This window comes from Rhinoderma darwinii, chromosome 13 (assembly GCF_050947455.1).
Source record: "Rhinoderma darwinii isolate aRhiDar2 chromosome 13, aRhiDar2.hap1, whole genome shotgun sequence".
Taxonomy (NCBI): domain Eukaryota; kingdom Metazoa; phylum Chordata; class Amphibia; order Anura; family Rhinodermatidae; genus Rhinoderma; species Rhinoderma darwinii.
Window position 1 is genome coordinate 25,394,173 of NC_134699.1, and position 17,075 is coordinate 25,411,247.

The window sequence follows — 17,075 nt, forward strand, 5'->3', positions numbered from 1 at the left end:
ACAAATGAAAAAAATTATAGGGACTAAAATTTGAGACATCTGCGTTGATGCCTGGAGTCGCTGTAAATGGCAAAACTTGGGGGGAGAAAGCAATTGCAGGATCCCAAATTGCGGAAGGGACTGCAGTACTAGGCCCGTCTCCTGACGCTTCACCGCTGACCGCTGCGTCCACCACCATAGGGCTGGGGGGTCCAGTGGCAGAAGCAGAACTTGTGTCGCTTTCTGAGCCAAGTTCTGCTTCTGACGCAGTGTCCGTATCACTGCCGGAACCGCTAGAGCACAGCATGGCATATGCCTGCTCTGCAGAGAACATTCTGCGGCTTCTGCGGTTCATGTTCACCACACTAATAATTGTTTTTTTGTTTTGTTTTTCTAGAAGACAAACAAAAAAACGGGGGTGATTACGTGTAATCTGGGGTGATTACTGGTAATCTGGGGTAATTACGGGTAATCTGGGGTAATTACGGGTAATCTGGGGTAATTACGGGTAATCTGGGGTGATTACGGTAATCTGGGGTGATTACGGGTAATCTGGGGTCATTACGGACAATATTCGGATAATATCGGAACACTAGCGAGTAAGTATGTGGTGTATTTTACAGTATAATACAGCACAAGATTTCTATAGTATTTCTCTCTCCTCTCACAGATCAACTACAGTGAGAGGAGGGAGGGAAAGAGCACAAATCTTGTGCTGTATTTTGAAAATATGGGACTATGGTCACTGTGATAGGTATATCACAGTGACCATCTGATCAGGGACCAATTATAACGGTCCCTGATCAGTTTCTATGTACAGGCAGAATAGCTGCCTTTCACTGACAGCGCATGCGTGCGCCATTTTTTTTTAAATTTTCCCGGCGGTTGGGGGGAGGGGGGGGCACGCTCGGGGGCCTAACAAGTGTTTTTTTATCTCCTCTCACCAAACATTCATGGTGAGAGGAGATAAAAATGTTAATTTTCCACCGCTGCGTTAATTGTAACGGCGGTCGCAGATATTCGTTGAATACCGGCGATCGCCGGTTTGGGGACCGCAAACAACGGTCCCCAGACTGTGCTGCAAGCCCTCAGCTACCTCCGGTAGCTGAGAGCAGGGAGCTATCTCTTTTCACGGCGCCGCAATTTTATTCTGATGCAGTGCCGTGAAAAGGCCTATGCATCAGAATAAAGCCCGTTAGTGGCCGCCGTGAAAAGGCGTATTGGCGGTCACTAACGGGTTAATAGAGGAAGAATGCCATTCCCCTAGATGCTACAAAAATACTCAGAAGACAAAAGGATGCTGTATTGACATGATGTTGCATTAAATAAACTTACATTACACATTTTTATTATTAATTATTACTTTATTAATTATTCTAAATGATTATTTTGTTAGGTAGTATTTTATTTTTCTACTTTTATTTTAGTTTTGTCTATATTTATACCTCAATTATTTAATAATTTTGTTTTTATTATTGTATAGTAATTACAACTTAAGTGTTATTATGGCACTATTCTCAAGCCTACTTATTTGTCTTATTATTATTTTTTGTAGTGTTTTTATTTTTGTTATTTTCATTTGTATACTATTTTTAATGTGAATTTATACATTATATACATAAATGGTGCTTAGTTGTCCATCTTATTTAATTATAATGACTTTATGTAACTCCAGATGTACAGAGAGGTGTATAGGACACCTCAATTGTGTGTTTTGACCTAACAAGACCTATCCTAGCCAAAATTGAAGGATTCATTGAGTCCATTAGGGTTCACCGAATTCATCGTATAGATCCATTTGCTTTCTTCCCTTAACAAAATGTTGTCTAAATCTCCTCCTCTAATTCCTGTACATAAGTGACAAATTGCCCAACCAGGCAAATCTTTAACATTTTAGTTGTGTATCAATTTGAAGTGTTGGGCAACCAGAGTGGGTTGAAATGGGTTATTTCTCCTTTCAGCTTCTTTTTCCATCTTATCATAATTTTTAATACTGTTGATGTGTTCACGTATTCTTGCTTTTAGCTCTCCCCCGGTTTTCCAATGTAATAGAGATCGCATTTACAGTGTGGGATATAAATGACAAACTTTCGTAGAATAATAGATATGTTCTTTGATGCTGTAATATTTCCCTATACCGTCTGTAAAACCTTTCATTTTGACCAAAACTTGACAGGGCACACATATTCCACAAGAAAAAAAATCCTGGGTATTTCTGAATTTTCTTACTGATATAGTCTCGTGAGAAATGGCTCTTGACTATATGTTGACCAATTGTGTTCCTCTTCCTATAACCAATTGAGGCTGTAGGGCCTAAATGTCTTTTTAGGTCTTGATCAAGAAGTAGTATCTTCCAATGTTCATTTATGATGTTGTTCATCTCATCCCACTTATCATGTAGTGTTGTGATGAATCTAACTTTGTGGTCATCATTTTCCACTCTCTCTTTGATTTCCAACAATTTGCTCTGATCAGTAGGTAAAGCTTGATTACATGCATATTTAATTTGGTGTCCTGAGTAATTTCTTTCTCTTAAATAATTTTTTAGATCATCAGCACCTAATTGAAATTTCTCGAGAGTTGAACAGTTCCTTCTTCATCTAAGAAATTTTCCCTTCAGGATTCCCTTAATTGTCCTACATAGGTGGGCTCTTCTCGCATCCAGTAGACTGTTTGTGGCTGTCTCTTTCCTAAATAAATCAGTCTCAATTTTTCATTTCTGATTAATGGCAATTTTGTTGTCTAGGAAAGGGATTTAAATTTTGCTATAACATAGCGTAAGTTTCATATTCAATTTATTGCCATTGAGTCAATCCACAAATTTGAGTAGCTCCTGTTCTGGCCCTCACCGGATAAATATGACGTCGTCATTATAACGACACATATCGTAATATTGTCAATATATATTTGTAATCGATCATTGAAAACAAATTCTTCTTCCCACCACCCAAGGAAGAGGTTGGCAAAGATGGGCACACAAGCTGCGCCCATCGCTGTTCCTTTGGGTTTGCAGGAAGAAGCGAGAATAGAAAAAAAAAATCCTAGTTAGAATGAATTTAACAGCTCTCACAACAAATAACCTAGAATAAGTTCTGAAAAGGGAAAAATTATGTTTCTGGGTGGTATTTAAATTCTAGAAAATATGTTACTCTGTCTTTGTACTACATATGCTCAGAGGATAATGCAGGAAACTATAGTAGTGACATAAACATTTACAATATAAAATTGCTCGCGTTAATTGTAATTACTTAGCCTGTATTTAATTGAATTTATATTGAAGAAAAATTAGTCACTTTTTCCATGAAGCTTTCACGGTGGATGAATATTTTAGCTGAGAACTAATATAAATCTATGTTTTATTGTCCTCAATTTACTGCAGTTTGTCTTTTGCAACATTAGTTTTAGGGCTTCCTTGATTGTGTTTTTATGGTTGGTTGTTTAAGTGATTTATAGTGAATTTGTGGTTGTTGTGGAGATAGAACTGTAGAGTTAAACATTAGTGGACTGAAATGCAAAAGATCTGTACGTGTCATGTCTGTATTTATACAGTACCATTAGTAGCACTTTACATACAAGTAACACACCATGTCGGAGAGAAGTTCATGTAAGAAAGGATCTCTCTGTATCAAGGTACTTAGTTTCAGATGTCAGGTATGGCTCTATGACAATACAAGGTAAATTGTGATTCTCAGCAATATTTGTTCCCCCATGATCGGTCGCAATTTCACTGTGACTTGTGTCCGACGTTATTTCACTGGGGAGACCTAGCCTAAAAAGTGGAGAACTTTATGTTTGGGACATTGTGAATTACAATGATTTTTTCCCTCCATAGACATTTAAGGCATATCCATCTCTGGGACCCCCAGCTATTTGTATAATTGAGGTACCCTGCCAGCTGCTGCATCCAAGCAAAGACGGAATGTAAAGTGGTCAACACATGAATGGGGAAAGCCATGGACACACCCCTGTACTCACAATAGTTGGTCGTTCCAGAGCTATAGATATGCCATAAATATCACTATGTACATTACATGCATTATCCCTGTATTGTGATTTTGTGTATGTTATCCTTGTTCTGTGACATCACTGTTTGTATTATTCCCATACTGTGACATAGCTGTGTACAATAACTCTTTCTTTTCCATGGGCCTTGACATCACTGTATTTGTGTTTTGTGATATCACGTTGTGCATCATCCCTGTATAGTGATATAATGTGACCATGATTACTGTATTGTGACACCGTTATGTGCATCATTCTTGCCTTTTAACATCACTGTGACTGTTTTAACTGTGCTTGTTCCTTCACTTTAGTTATGACCCCTGTGCTGTGACATCACTGTCTTTATTATTCCTTTGCAGAGATTTAACTGCTTATTTCTGTACTGTGACATCACTGTATTTATTATCCCTGCACTGTGACATCACTGTGTGCAATGACTCTTTCTTGTGACTTAACAGTGTATATTCTCCCTGTACTGTGACATCACTATGTTTACTATCCCAGTGGTGGGATATCATTATGTGTATTATCTGCTTTATGTGACATAACTTATTAATGTGCAGTGACATCACTATGTGCATTTTCAGCAGTGTATGATATGTAGAGGTTGCCAAGTGGTTACTCTGATACACAAAAATGATTCAAGTATTATAAATTGCTTCTAATGTTGAGTGGCCCTGTTAGAGACTTTGCATGAGATCATAGGAACTTCAACTTCACCTCTGCATATTAATTCTTAAAGGGGTTGTCGAGGCATGGGGCGGTTTTCATACTGATGACCTATTCTATCTGTTTCTGACACTGACCACTGCAAAACCTCCGGTGCCTGAAGGCAGCCGGAACAGCTGATCGGTGCGGGGTCTGGGTGTCGGAACTCCACCGATCGTATACTGATGACCTATCTTGAGGATAGGTCGTCCATATGAAAAACCGCCCTATGCCCAGACAATCCCTTTAAATGCACAGATGTAACTCCATACACTTGATTGTGTCAGCATTATGTCAACATTAGAAGAGAGTATTACAGCTGCAAATCCTAGGTGACATGGGGTTCAAGGACCAGAACGAACAGTATCATAGGGTATTACGCTAGTCTGAATACAGCCTATGGATGGATTCACAAAAAGCAACTCCAAAAACTGCAACTTGGGTTACACTGGCAATCACAGTTTTTGGTGCAGTTTGTTTAAATTGAGGTTATTGTAAAGTAAATCATGTGGTGTTTTTGTACACAGCACGACTATTTATATGGAAGTCTCATAAGTGGGGTGAAGAGGAAATTGAGAGGTGACCACACATGTCTAATGGATTCCATAACTCCTATAGACTTCAATGGAGAGAGCCACACACATGCCTGATTCTGGAGATAGGGCTTCCACCTATCAGACATTTTGGGCATATCCCGATGATCTCCTTTGGATTATTATTATTATTTGCATTTCATAATGGGAAAACAATATTCTCAGATTTTCCAAGAAGTGCTTATTCTGCCCATCAGATAGAGATCTCCATCAATGTACTTACTGTCAGTAGCCCTAATAAAGAGGAGAAATATTGCATTGGAGAAAGTGTAGACATTTAAATTAAAGGACAAGCACCGCCATGACACTGGAGTTCTATAACCTAAGTTTGTATTCTCTATGGACTGGCGTACTGATAAACGCTACCCCTTGTAGATAGCTCCACACACAGCCCTTCCTTGTACTCAGGGCCACACTGCCCCCCTTTGTACTTTGTGCCACACAACCCCCCTCTCCCTTTTACTTAGTGCCACACAACCCCCCTCCCGCTTGTACATAGTGCCACACAGCCGCCCTCCCCCTTGTACTTCGTGCCAAACAAGCCCCTCTCTCTGTACTTAGTGCCACACACCCCCTTGTACTTAGAGCCACACAACCCCTCTTGTACTTAGTGCCACACAAACCCTCCCCCTTGTACTTAGTGCCACACAACCCCCTCCCCCTTGTACTTAGTGCCACACAAACCCGTCCCCCCTGTACCTAGTGCCACACAAACCCCCTCCCCCATGTTCTTAGTACCACTGAACCCTCCTCCCCTTTGTACTTAGTGCCACTGAACAGCCCTCCCCCTTGTACTTAGGGCCACACTGCCACCAGAGCGGACAGCGGTAGACTACCACTACCACTCTCCGCTCTGCCTGACGTGACTCACCGTTAGGAGGAGGCAGGAGGTCTTGTAGCGGTGTTCTGACTGTGGTCAGTGCCGGCCCTGGAGTGGACCAGTCACCTGACCTGAGCCACCTGACCTCATGTCACTGACATGAGGTCAGGTGACAGGTCAGATGACTGGACTGGTCCACTCCCGGGCCGGCACTGACCCCAGTCAGGACACCGCCGCAAGACCTCCTGCCTCCTCCTAACACTGATCGCTGCTGCAGCCTTCCGGCATACAGGGCGCCTGTCAGCAACGATCAGCTGTTTGGTACGGCTGCTCTGCGGCGCCCTCCTCCCTTCCTCAGAGTTGCACTCGGGGCACCAAGGAGTTTAAGGCAAAGAAGTGGAATATTCTGCATTGGCCAAGTCAATCACTAAATCTCACCCCGATCGAGCATTTCACTTGCTTAAGACAAAACTTAAGGCGGAAAGACCCACAAACAAGCAACAACTGAAGACAGCTGCAGTAAAGGCCGGGCAAAGCATCACAAAGGAGGAAACCCAGCGTCTGGTGATGTCCATGGGTTCCAGACTTCAGGCAGTCATTGCCTGCAAAGGATAATCTACAAAGTATTAAAAAAAAACACATTTTATTTATGGTAATGTTAATTGTTTAATTACCCCTGAAATGAGGCGGCTGTGTAGAAAAATGGTTGCAATTCCTAAACGTTTCACAGGATATTTTTGTTCAACCCCTTGAACTAAACCTGAAAGTCTACACTCCAATTGCATCTCAGTTGTTTAATTTCAAATCCAATGTGGTGGCTGCGGAGCCCAAATCATGAAGATTGTGTCACTGTCCAAATAATTCTGGACCTAAATGTATATTGTCTGAAATGTCTTTCTTCCACATGCAATGGTTGTCCCCTGGTTCTTTGTAGAGTCCTTAGAAGGAACATATTATGTGCTAGTTCTCTGTATTGACCACACATATTAACATGTATGGTCAATATTAATAAGATCACACCTAAAATGTCTTTTTTCCAAGCAGAACAAGCCAAATTGTTTTAGCCTTTCATTTTAAGTGACACCTCCCATCCCATTTAATAATCTAGTTGGCCGCCTTTGAACTCTCTCCAGTTCTCCTATATCTTTTTTACAATGTGGAGCCTAAAATTCAATTCCATATTCTAGATGTGGCCTTACAAGGGATTTATACAGGGGTAATATTACATTTGAATCACATTTTTTCTCTCTCTTTCTATACACCCTAAAATCCTAGTTGCTTTTGCAGCTGCTGCTTGACGTTGAGTACTGCTGCTTAGCTTATTTGTTACCAGAATACCCAGGTCCTTCTCTTGTTGCATTATCCCCAGTTTTATTTCATTTAATGTAAATGAATTAATGCCATCATTGTGTCCTAAGTGCATTACTTTACATTTATCGACATTACATTTTATCTGCCATGTTTTTGCCCATGCTGCCAGCTTATCTAGGTCTTTCTGTAATACTTTATAGTCAAGTTAAGTTTTAAAGGGAACCGGTCATCAGCATTTCACTTATTAAACCAGCAATACCTGGTGGAAGTGGGTGAAAAATAATTTTGATGTAACCTATAATTATCTTCTAAGTCGGCCCTGTAACTTTTAGTATTCTGGTTTTTAGTGTTCCTGTGCCGTATACTAATGAGCATAAAAGACTCATATCTTCATTTGAAAAGAGTCATATCTTCATTCCTCAAGCCTTTCCGAGTTAACCCCACCTCCTTACTTTTGATTGACAGCTCCTCACCTCCCCCCAGCACACATGAAATCCCGCGTTTACACATCGATGTCCTGTTCTGGTGCGTGTGCACAACGGGCGCATGCACAGTACCATAAAAGGCGCAACATATTTGCAGACCATTACTTACAGTCGGAGGAGGATTTTCGGAAAGGGGATAACGGCAATGAACTTTTGACAGCAGCGGCCAGCAAGGGGTAAGTAGAGTTCAATAGGTGAAATGCTGGTGACGGGTTCCCTTTAAGTACCCTACAAAGTTTTGTATCGTCTGCAAAAACTGACACCTTGCTATCAATCCCATCCACAAGGTCATTGGATCATATTAGTTACGCACGACATGTTTTTCATGAATCCATGCTGGTTAACAGTTATTAGACTTTTCTCTGCTATATACTTTTGCAGTTCATCTCTCTTAGAATACTATCAAATATTTTGCATACCAAAGATGTCAAACTTACTGGATGGTAGTTACTTGTACAACATCAGCCGTCCTCCAATCCTGTGGCACTGATCCTGTTACAAGAGAGTCTAAGAAGATGAGATACAATGGTCTGTTTAATACTGAGCTCAATTCCCTTAATACCCGTGGATGAATGCCGTCTGGGCCGGGGGCTTTATCAATATTTAATTTACTCAGACGCAGCTGTACTTCCTCCTGTGTTATGTAGGTAATATTGGGTGGCTATTGGGTGGGGAACCTTTATCACTGTCCCCCTGAATATCTGGTACTGGCAGCTCATCAGTGAACACAGAGGAAAAGTCCATGTTTAATATCTCAACCCTCTCTTTGTCCTCTACAATTATATTCCCATGCTCATCTTTAAGAGGGCCAATATTATCAGTTTTTTTCTTTTTGGCACTAATATATTTATTTAAAAAAATTGGATTAATTTTAATGTCGTTAGTGATTTGTTTTTTGTAGATAACTTTGCTAACTTGATTTTATTTTTACATTTTCTTTTAAGAGATTTTGCTGAGCCCTCAGCCTTCAATGTTTTGACTGCTTTTTGGTTTTGTCTTACTCAATTCAGTAATTCCCTATCATCCATATTGGTCTAATTTTATTCCTAGACATTTTGTTACCAGTGGGTATAAACTTACTACACGATTCATGTAATATATCTTTAAAAACTCCCCATTTATCTTCAGTATTCCTATTTACCATTACATGAACTTCGTCAACAAGACTAAGTGTTTCCCTCTGTTGATTGCTTTCTAAAATTCCAGGTTTTTGTTGCTCCCCTTCGTATTGTTTTATTAAAAATGAACACAGTGCAGCCCCCAAACCAGAGTTAAGGGGTGCTACGTGCTGTTTCTGGTGTCCGTCTGGAAAGTGTGCTGTGACATTTGTTGAGAAGAGCCCTGTCAGTCAGAGTCTACCCTCCAATCAATGGTGTTGAACATTCTGGCACAACCACTGGACATCATGTGGGGATCACCCACTTGATATGGGGTTACAGGATCTGGACCTGGTTGGCAGTGGATTGCTGGGGTAGCTTTCATATGAGACGAGAGTTATCCAGATGGCACAACCACTTTAATGTGTGGAGGGACAGGGCCACAATCACAAATACAGAGCTGAAACATAAGAATAGGACGGCATCACTGCAATAAATCCGCAAAGTTCTTCTATATGCATCAAAATAAAGAAGAAACTAAAAAATACAGTTAGTTCACCTGCAGCTGATTTGATGCAGAAATTTCTATGACTGTCCTATTTATTGGAGTGGGATTTGCAGAAATCCATGCGCATGCTGCAGAAACAACCCCATTCAGATGCATACCTCCCAACCATCCCGGATTCAGCGGGACAGTCCCAGATTCCGGGCGGTGTCCCAATGTCCCGGGAAGCCAGGGGTATGTCCCGTTGTCAACCTAATTCTGGAGCAGAGAACCATCAGCTCCCTGCTTCAGAATTAGTTCAGAGCGGAGGAGCAGAGGGAGCTCCTCTGCTTGCTGAGGACTCCCCGGGCACAGCGCTACTTTAAGCACTGTGCCCAGGGAAGCCTTTGACCGTTACTGGAGCGGAATCCCTGGCCAGAGTCAGCAAAGGGGATTCCGCCGCTCAAGGAGCAGCCACTGACGTCACTGTCCATATATGGACAGTGACATCAAGGCTTCCCTCTAGGAGCGGAATCTCTGGCCTATGCTCTGGCTGGGGATTCCACTCCTAGGGGGGAGTCCCAATGGCGCTATCTACAGAGGGGGGAGGGTGGTGCCAGCTTCAAGGGGGTGTGGCACTATTTACATGGACACTGTGGCACTATCTACAGGGGACAATGTGGCGCTATGTACATGGGCACTATCTACATGGACACTGTGTCACTATCTACAAGGGCACTGGCACTAGGGGCATCTATGATGGCATTATGCTGTATGGGGCAATTTGTTTGGGCATTATACTGCATGGGGGAACCTGTATGGGCATTATACTGCATGGGGGCATTTGTGTTAGCTTTATACTGCATGGGTGCATCTATGGGGCAGTATACTGTATGGTGGCGGCTATGGGGGCATTATACAGTATGGTGGCAGCTATGGGGGCATTATAATGTATGGTGGTAGCTATGGCGGCATTATACTGTATGGTGGCAGCTATGAGGACATTACACTGTGTGGGGGCAGCTATTTGGTATTATACCGTGTGGGAGGCACTATGGGAGCATGATACTGTGTGGGCTGAATCGAGTGTGTATGGGCGGGGATTGGGTGGGATTAGAGGTGTGGCTTAAAAGAAAAAAAATTGTTGCAACGCGCTGCGCACGCCGCATCGGTTGTCCCTCTTTGTCATATTTCAGTTGGGAGGTATGCAGATGTATGGAGCAGATTTCAAGTCACAGAAATTTCTTCCAACAAATCTGCTGCGTTTGAATATACCATTAAAATGTAGGAACTAAAGACATAAGCACACAAATACTAAACAGTATATACATAGATATCTTTATTATGGCCGTGACAGAACACATATGTTGATGCCATCCCATACTAAAGCCTTTAAAACAGTCTAATGAAAGCTGAAATACTGTTGTGGTCTAAAAGATTTTTTATTAAAAACTAATTAGTTGCTCTATCTAATAGGAGTCTGAAAATAGTCTGAAATCCAGTGGCCCATGTTTTATCCTAAATGCTTTACACTGCAGCTTTTTTTTTTGTTGCAGACTACTTTGTATAAGCACAGACATTTGCCATACCTTATGTGCTAATAAACCATGTATACCTACTGTATGTGCACATTATCCATGTTTGCATGTTGTACCCCTGTTCTACCACTAGATGGTGTATAAAAGTTAGGGAATACACCAAAAATTCCAAAAATAACCCTAACTAAAAAAAGCCCTATATTATTTCTTAACAAATCTCATAAAGCCGCGTTTGACATTAAAATATCCCATTTGTAGCTGGGAATAGTTTATACAGGGGAAACATTCAGTTAATGGAAACTGAATATTTTCTGGATTTCCTTATAATTTCAATGCAGGTAGTGGGCAATATCAGCAAGGTTCCACTACTGCTATATTTAGTGTAAGTTCAGACATACTGTGGATTTTCCGGAATGGATTTAGTTCCAGAAAATCCGCCGCATAATACAGTAGCAGCAGAGTGGATGAGATTTGTTTAAATCTCATCCAGACGCTGCGTAAATGTGGAGTGGAAAAAACAATCAGAAATTGACCTGCGGTGCGTTTTTTAATACGCAGCATGTCAATTGTATTTGCGTGAATGCTGCTTATTTGTTGCAGGATTTCCCCATTAAATTAAATTGGGAGGTAAATCCTGCAACAAATAGCAGATGTTGCGTTTTTTGCAGTGAAATCTCTGTGATTCCAATCACAGGCTGCAGCATCACATGGGATAAAACATCATCCCAGGGCTGCAGAGCGTCAGGACGTCGGATGGACACATGGTAAGTATCCGTTTTTCTTCTCTGTGCAGTTTTCTGCAGTGTACATTCCGGGCGGAAAACTGTACCACAATTTGGTGCGTTTTTTCAGCCGGAATTCTCTGCGGCACACAGGGTGAATACGCTGTGTGCTTTTACGCAGTGAATCCGCCAGTATGAACATACCCTTATAGTTCCTTCTGTTCCTTCTTTGTAGAATATTGTATAATGTCATAGAAGCTGATGGCACTAGGTCAATTATAAAATGGGCACAACCTGCGATAATAAAAACCTTCATTTATACAGCACCAACATATGCCACAGCACTTTACAATTGCCTGGCAAGGAAAGGTGTAATGTGAGGCCTCATCAAATTTGCAGCAAAGTAGGAGGAAGTGCTGCTGGTTTACGGTCAGTTAACATTGAGATTTTTGGCACTGATCTTGACGCGGAAACCACGTCGGAATTAGCACCAAAAAAAAGGCCCAAACCGCCCCTATTGCTTTCAGTGGTAGGCAGAGGCGATTTTTTCCCCGGGCGTTTTTTGCATTAGATTCAACAGCTGGGGGGGAAAAAGGCCATAGAAAAAACGGTTAAAAAAAAAAGCGTCCAAAAATGCTGGCAATTATTTCCTGAAAGGAATTTTGAGGCAGTTTTTTTTCTGCCTGCTAAAAACTTTTTGTGTGAACTGGGCCTTAAAGAGATTTCGCAAGGCATAGCCACCAAAGGCCATCAAGTAAGCACCCATTTTGCCCGCTACTTTACCTATTCAAGGGCATCCAAAAAGGGGAACTGGAACTTTTGCTACAAGGGTGCTTTGGTTCCCTGTGCCTTGGATGGGATTTTATTTTTTGCTAAACTTGGTCACAATAGCGCTTTCATTGATGACTGTACAAAAGATTTCCCACTTATGCATATTTCTATGCATGAGACAGAACCCCGTACAGAAGGAGACAAAAGCGCCACAGCGCTACACCAACATGCAGCCTAGACGGGAGCGCCAATGAGAAAGCTCCTTACTCGCAGCCAATGGTAGGCGGTGGCGACTAACAAGCTTTTTTTTTTACATGCAGCCAATTGGACAGGCTGCCAGAGAATAGACATAGCAGCAAGAGTGGTGCCATTATTGTTTCTGCTGGTGACCGGTAAGCAGCCTCCTGCAAGCCTGACAGTGGACATATCTTGGCCATGGCAGTGGTCTGTGTGCACAATTCACCTCAAGGTCTGATCACCTCATATACAGTGAAGGAAATAAGTATTTGATCCCTTGCTAATTTTGTAAGTTTGCCCACTATCAAAGTCATGAAGAGTCTAGAACTTTTAGGCTAGGTTAATTTTACCAGTGAGAGATAGATTATATTAAAAAAAAACTGAAAATCACATAGTCAAAATTATATATATTTATTTGCATTGTGCACAGAGAAATAAGTATTTGATCCCTTTGGCAAACAAGACTTAATACTTGGTGGCAAAACCCTTGTTGGCAAGCACAGCAGTCAGACTTTTTTGTAGTTGATGATGAGGTTTGCACACATGTTAGATGGAATTTTGGCCCACTCCTCTTTGCAGATCATCTGTAAATCATTAAGATTTCGAGGCTGTCGCTTGGCAACTCGGATCTTCAGCTCCCTCCATAAGTTTTCGATGGGATTAAGGTCTGGAGACTGGCTAGGCCACTCCATGACCTTAATATGCTTCTTTTTGAGCCACTCCTTTGTTGCTTTGGCTGTATGTTTCGGGTCATTGTCGTGCTGGAAGACCCAGCCACGAGCCATTTTTAATGTCCTGGTGGAGGGAAGGAGGTTGTCACTCAGGATTTGACGGTACATGGCTCCATCCATTCTCCCATTGATGCAGTGAAGTAGTCCTGTGCCCTTAGCAGAGAAACACCCCCAAAACATAATGTTTCCACCTCCATGCTTGACAGTGGGGACGGTGTTCTTTGGGTCATAGGCAGCATTTCTCTTCCTCCAAACACGGCGAGTTGAGTTAATGCCAAAGAGCTCAATTTTAGTCTCATCTGACCACAGCACCTTCTCCTAATCACTCTCAGAATCATCCAGATGTTCATTTGCAAACTTCAGACGGGCCTGTACATGTGCCTTCTTGAGCAGGGGGTCCTTGCGGGCACTCAGGATTTTAATCCATTACGGCGTAATGTGTTACCAATGGTTTTCTTGGTGACTGTGGTCCCAGCTGCCTTGAGATCATTAACAGGTTTCCCCCATGTAGTTTTCGGCTGAGCTCTCACCTTCCTCAGGATCAAGGATACCCCACGAGGTGAGATTTTGCATGGAGCCCCAGATCAATGTCGATTGACAGTCATTTTGTATGTCTTCCATTTTCTTACTATTGCACCAACAGTTGTCTCCTTCTCAACCAGCGTCTTACTTATGGTTTTGTAGCCCATCCCAGCCTTGTGCAGGTCTATGATCTTGTCCCTGACATCCTTAGAAAGCTCTTTGGTCTTGCCCATGTTGTAGAGGTTAGAGTCAGACTGATTAATTGAGTCTGTGGACAGGAGTCTTTTATACAGGTGACCATTTAAGACAGCTGTCTTTAATGCAGGCACCAAGTTGATTTGGAGCGTGTAACTGGTCTGGAGGAGGCTGAACTCTTAATGGTTGGTAGGGGATCAAATACTTATTTCTCTGTGCACAATGCAAATAAATATATATAATTTTGACAATGTGATTTTCTTTTTTTTTTTTTTATATAATCTATCTCTCACTGGTAAAATTAACCTAGCCTAAAAATTCTAGACTGTTCATGACTTTGACAGTGGGCAAACTTACAAAATCAGCAAGGGATCAAATACTTATTTCCTTCACTGTAGTATTTTGGCACTATGGTTGGATAATACGTATTGGTGGGACTTAGCCTGGATGATACTGTATTGGGGCACTGCGGCTGAATTATCCTGTATTGGGTCACTATGGCTGAACTTTACTGTGTTGGGTTCACCATGACTGAATATTACTGTATTTGGGGCACTGTGGCTGGATGATCCTGTATTGGGGGCACTGTGGCTGGATGCTAGTGTATTGGGTTCACTATGACAATGTTACTGTAGTGGGGGCACTGTGGCTGAATTATACTGTATTGGGGTCACTATGGCTGAATGTTACCATATTGGGGGCACTGTGGCTGAATTATACTGCATTAGAGTCATTGTGGCTGGATGCTAGTGTATTGGGGTCAATGTGGCTAAATGCTACTGTATTCTAACACTGTGGCTGAATGCTACTGTATTGGGGCACTGTGGCGGAGTTCCACTATATTGAGGGGATGTATCTTAATGCTACTGTATTGGGGGCACTGTGGCTTAATGATGTAGTATAATGTATTCTTAGGCTTTAGTAGTCATACAACTTGAAAGACAATTTCTTATCTACTAAGACATAAGGGTAAATAATATTGAAACCTCAGTAATATTTATGTATGGGCAGATTAAAGATGTTGCTCTTGTTTGCACTGGTTGGCGAGGGGGCACTCTGCAGCCTGTGTCTCTCCAAATGCTGTCATACTACTACTGGCCAGGACATGCTGGCAGAACTTCTATCAGTCCAGATGGTCTGGAACTATCACTCCCAGCATGTCCTGGCCAGTAGTAGTTTGACAGCATCTGGAGAGCCACAGACTGCAGAGTACTACAGTCATCATGTTCATGCTTTAAAACTATATCCTTGTTTCCATGTACTTAAGTAATCTTCTTTTATATATGGACAAGGCTTAAGGTGAGTTTTTTTGTGCATCTATAGAGGTTCGGAATGGCAAAAGCAAAGGGCAAAAGATAACTCTGCAGTCATGAGAAGAAGTCATCATAACTGTCTGGTCCAGATGGAGAAGAAAAGGAAAGAGAACGTCTACAAATCAGAGAAGACGTCATCTGTGAGTCTCTGGATTTAACTGTACTGTAATCACTTATATGATTACTTATTTGTGTAGAACTGGTATCTATCAGTAAATGGTCATTGTATGGTGCTATAATGCAATACCTTACCACAGTTCTTATTTACATAACCACGCTGTTTATTTTCATGAGTACACCCACAAATATGACACTAACCAGATATCTCCCGCTGCACTGCTAGCTCCGCCTACAATGGCCTCAGACCCTAGAGCCCTGGCATTTTTATTTTGGGACTACACCCCTGCATCCAAATAAACATAGTTTTAACCTAACCTCTATGGTGACACTGATGTACTGTACTACTGCATAAGATGTGAGTCGAATAGTCATCCTAGCAGAGTATACGACGGTAATTCCAAAACAAAATCAATGTAAATATATATATATATGATTTATATATACAAATAGATCATTTTTATCTGGTTGACTGAAAACTGTATGGGTAATATGAAACAAGTACAAGCTCGATTGAGTCTCCTCTAATTCTTAACCAAACTTTGAGTGACATTTTAATACGCCCAGAGGAAGATTCTCTATGAACCGAGAATTCTAGAATTAGAGCTTCTCATTAATTGCATGGTCATTGCTTGTTTTGTGATAATTGGGACCGCCAGTAGGTTTCATGGGTGAGAAGTTGGCCGTGGAAAATTCATTGTAACCCAATTAATAGAATTCATACATGTATATACTGTGTGATACTTAAAGGGGTATTCCAATCACTATTGACTTATTATTTGTACCGTACACATTACTGGAGAGAATGCTCATTAAAACAATTTTAAAGGCTATGTACAAGTACAGTATTGTAGTTGAGGACTTAATGCAACACAACGTACTGATACGTTGTGTTGCTGATGCGGACTCAGAAGTTGAGCCCGCACCATCGCAAGCCGGCGTCAGCTGCATATTACAGCTGACACCCTGAGGCAAGGCCAGTACCGGAGCTAGTCTCCAACCCGGCCGAAAAAGCGCTGCATCTATGGTGTTTCCCAGCAGATCGGAACCCCGCAGACCCTGAGCCTGCGACATGAGCCGCTGGTGTCAGCTGTATGCAACGGCAGGGAACGGAGCTAGCTCTGATTCCTGCCATTAACGCGATTAAATGCAATTTCGGCATCTTAGTGCTTTGCTACAAATTGACACAAATGTGATTGTGAAGATGCCGATTGTTACTATGGCAACCGGAGGCCTAACAATGGCCTCCTGGTCTGCCACATACGATAGCCTATTATGCCCCTTCCGGAGACGGGACCTAATAGGCTTGCTGTCAGCGAATGACTGACAGCTCTAATGCATTGAACTACGTGGGCAGTGCAATGCATTAGAGAAAAGATCAGAGGTGCAGGCCCTCAAATCCCCTTGTTGGACAAAAAAATCCATCAAAAAAGTTCAAAAAAAGTTGAAT

The 17,075-nt window shown here is 41.8% G+C and overlaps 1 protein-coding gene across 5 annotated transcripts in view; it reads right to left on the reverse strand.

Annotated features, from left to right (window-relative positions):
- The window catches only part of GIP (gastric inhibitory polypeptide), an 81,758-nt gene that overhangs the window by 14,822 nt on the left and 49,861 nt on the right, over nt 1-17,075 (reverse strand). For 2 of the 5 annotated variants that reach the window (XM_075847006.1, XM_075847005.1), the window contains exon 1: nt 8,336-8,407. The exons of the other annotated variants lie outside the window; for them this stretch is intronic. The gene's annotated coding sequence lies outside the window, so the exon portion shown is untranslated. Of the gene's footprint in view, nt 1-8,335; nt 8,408-17,075 lie in introns of those variants that run through there. 5 annotated transcript variants of the gene reach the window in all.